General features: G+C 39.4%; 1 pseudogene; it reads right to left on the bottom strand.

Annotated features, from left to right (window-relative positions):
- Nucleotides 1-302: 302 nt before the first annotated feature.
- LOC133055484 (hemoglobin subunit beta-like) lies at nt 303-3,083 on the bottom strand (annotated as a pseudogene).
- Nucleotides 3,084-3,595: the final 512 nt, after the last annotated feature.

Genomic DNA, 3,595 nt, shown 5'->3' with positions numbered 1-3,595 from the left:
GTTTTGAGACAAGAAATAATTGTTCATTCATTGATTATTTCACTTAATAAACATACATTTTCTGTCCATGGTGGATTTGCTGTATAAGACATGGCAATCATGTAGGATAGTACAAAAAGCAGAGACCCTTATACAGCACACAGGGTGAGTATGCTAGACAGGAAGAAATGTGAAAATTGTGGAGTGGGAGGGTTTGGAAGGATTTCCTTAGGCAATACTGGAAATTTCACTGAGACCAGGGTCAAAAGATTCAAGCAAGTGTTATGTGAGCACTGAGCTTTACCTGAAATGGGAGGTTGGGGCTAATTTTGAAGGTGTTCTGGGGCAAGTAAGAGAGGGAGATTATGCAATAGATTGGGAATATCTGATGTAATGTAGTATCATTGCCTACAATGCGCAGGCAAGGGAAGTATGAAAAAAGGAAACATTAATAACAGTTTCTTGAGAAATTATTATGTCTCTGATTGAGCACATTACTTCTTGAGTAATTCATGGATATGGATTGGAATTAGCCTGAAGTTTCTGCTTAGGTTTGAAGTTTTCCATGATCCCCTGTAATGCCGGGTTGCTATCTATATTTTAAACCTTCATAATAGTTCTTATGATTTGAGGCAGAAGCTTCATCTGTTATTGACTATGTGAGGCACCTTCCTTTTCTCATTCCCGTTGTTCTCTCTGTACTAGACACAAAAGTTCCTTATCTGTAGACCCTTAGAAACTTTCCCATATCTTTGGAGGGGCGGGAACGAGTAAACTGAATCAGGAAATTGAGCTGAAAGTTCTTTATTAGGCAGAAGACATACCACTGAGGGTGAACATTATTTCCCTAAATTCAGAAGTTAAAATCTGGGGAAATACTGGGACTTTCCTAACAGTCTAGTGTTTAAGGCTTAGTCTAATGCAGGGCGTGAGGGTTATATTTCTGCTCAGGGAGCTAAGATCCGACATGCCTTGTGGTCTGAAAACAGGAACTTAAAAAACAACAGAAGCAATATTGCAACTCAAAAATGACTTAAAAAGTTAAATTGTTAAAAAATAAAAGAATCTCAGGAAATCACGTCTTCCAATTGGAGAGTCAATTCTTAGGTAGATTGATAAGGAATCCAGGGTGCTCAAGGGGCCTGGGGCTCTCAAGGAGGAGAAAAGGTCTTAGTCACATAAGACATTTTTTCTTAAACTTTGAGTTGCTATGACAACAATCTTTAAGATTAACTTTCTTTAAGCTCAGAGCTAATGATTAAACAACAAACAATTCATCTTGCTCAAGGATATGTTTTTCCTTAACTTTGTACTAATGATTATATAACAACAATGCATCTTGCTTGAAGACCTGGTTCTCCTTCTTAAAAACCTTCTGATTAATCCTGTTATGTTAAAATGTATGTTGTAGGAGAGAATTTGATGAGACCTTTCTATTATTAGTAACCAATTGAAAAATTATATAAGGTCTTGATAAGACTAGCTAGTGGGAAACTCTCCTGTTCCCCTTCTGATGTTTATCTCAGAAGCTTTCTCTGGCCCTTGTTCACTGTAATACAACTTCTGCCATACAAAAAAAGCTATGAGTGATCAAGACTCGTCACTGGTCCCAGATCAAAATTGTCTCCTCTGGAAGCCACAAATCTGACACTGTTCACTGTAAGCTATCACGATGTTCATCCATTCAACAAATTCAAATGGGGGCTCTGTAATAACCTAGAGGGGTGGGAATTGGTGGGAAATGGGATGGAGATTCAAATGGGAGGGGATATATGTATACCTTTGGTTAATCCCTGTTAATGTATGATAGTGATCAAACCAGTATTGTAAACCAATCATCAATCAATTAAAAATAAATTTTCTTTTTTTAAAAGAAAATGGCCAGAATCCCAGTGGTATTTGTAGGTGAGGGCATTAGCCACACCAGCCACCACCTTCTGATAGGCAGCCAGGAACTCCGGGGTGAATTCCTTGCCAAAGTTTTGAACCAGTGTAATTACCAGTATTTTGCCAAGAAGCTGTGTGGAAGGGATAAAAAAAAAAAAAAAAAAAAAAAAAAACAAGGGTATGGTTAGCAGAGGCACCCAATTCGGACTTAAGGTATTTCAGTCTCATCCCAAGCTGTGCCCCTAGAATATAAGTAGAAAGACGGCTGAAGTGTAGATGTTACTACTGATGTGAAGCCACCCATACTAGCCTGAACTTATTCTTAGAAATGTTTCTGCCTTTCTGCCTTTCTGCCTTAGTCCATAGCCTGTAATCATTTTTTATTCTTTTGAACCATTTTCAAGAAGCAATGCATCATTTTGTCTTCCTTGCTTTGAAAGGAAGAGGTAAGGAGAAAGAATGAGGTAAAATTTTCAAGTGACTTAAAATATAAAAGTGTTTTTAAACACTCAAAATGTTTAAATAAAAAGAAGATACTGTAAAGAACAAACAGAAAAAAACAAGATTGAGTAAGAGGAAATGATGGCTGGGAACAAAGAAGGAAAAGGAAACTAAATGGTCCTGAGGAATCTATAGTAATGTAACCAGAATACCTCTTCTCCATTCTGAACTGTATTCTGCTGCTTAACTCTCTCCCCATAATAGGAACTTGACCACAAAAAAAAAAAAAAAAAAAAAAATATGGAGAACATTAAGAGTCCCATAGACTCACCCTGATGTTCTTAGGACTGACATGCAGATTCTTACAGTGCAACTCACTCAGCAAAGCAAAGACACACTTGAGGTTGTCAACATGCATCAGGCCTTCAGTAAAGGAGTCTAGAATCTTCTTGTCGTGGGCCTTCTCCTTAGTGTTGCCCATAATAGCATCAGCAGACGCCAAGTTCCCAAAAGACTCAAAGAACCTCTGAGTCCAGGGGTAGACAACCAGCAGCCTAGCGGGTGAAAACAGCATAAGGACAGAGGGAGTCAGTGCCTGCCAGAATCTCAGGTGACGGCTCTGTCCCCACACGCCCAGCTGACACTCACTCTCCTTCAGCCTGCCTTGTAAGCTGAGTACCTGCCTGCCTAGGGTCTCAGCACTACCTTCATCCACCCTCATCTTGCTCCGTTGGGCAGTGACAAGGAGCCTTCTCCTCAGGAGTCAGATGCACCATGATGTGTGTTTGTGCAGCTGCAAGTTGTGTCCAAAGCAGGTGTAAGCAGCAGGGGCTCTGGTCTTCCTGTGAGCCCCACCCAGCCTCCTGCCCTCTCTGCTTCTGAGAGTAGATTAGCCCAGGGCACAACACAAGTTCATTGGTTTGGGGGAATGTAAGATGCACTCTCATTCCTCAGTGCCCTTCATCTGTGATTGGCTGATCCAGTGTGTCTAGACTCAGAAACTCTACTCTCCCTGTTCTTGTCTCTTAGCTTCATTCCCTTCATCCATCCATTGCCTCTACAAATACACTCCCAGTCTCATTTATGCATAAATATTTTAGTCTGATATTGTGTAATGTATCTTACAGTTTAAACCTATGAATTACATTTTATCTATGAATTTTAAAAGTTGAATTAATAGGTAAGAAAATGAAGACCTAGAAAGGAAATATTTTATCAAGTTGACTTTGTATGGAGCTTCACTCTGTTTCTGGAAATATTTGTAAGAGGTTGAAATGGATAAATATTT

This window comes from Dama dama, chromosome 1 (genome assembly GCF_033118175.1).
Source record: "Dama dama isolate Ldn47 chromosome 1, ASM3311817v1, whole genome shotgun sequence".
Classification (NCBI taxonomy): domain Eukaryota; kingdom Metazoa; phylum Chordata; class Mammalia; order Artiodactyla; family Cervidae; genus Dama; species Dama dama.
The sequence above is the reverse complement of the archived record's forward strand: the minus strand, read 5'-3'. Positions and strand labels throughout refer to the sequence as shown.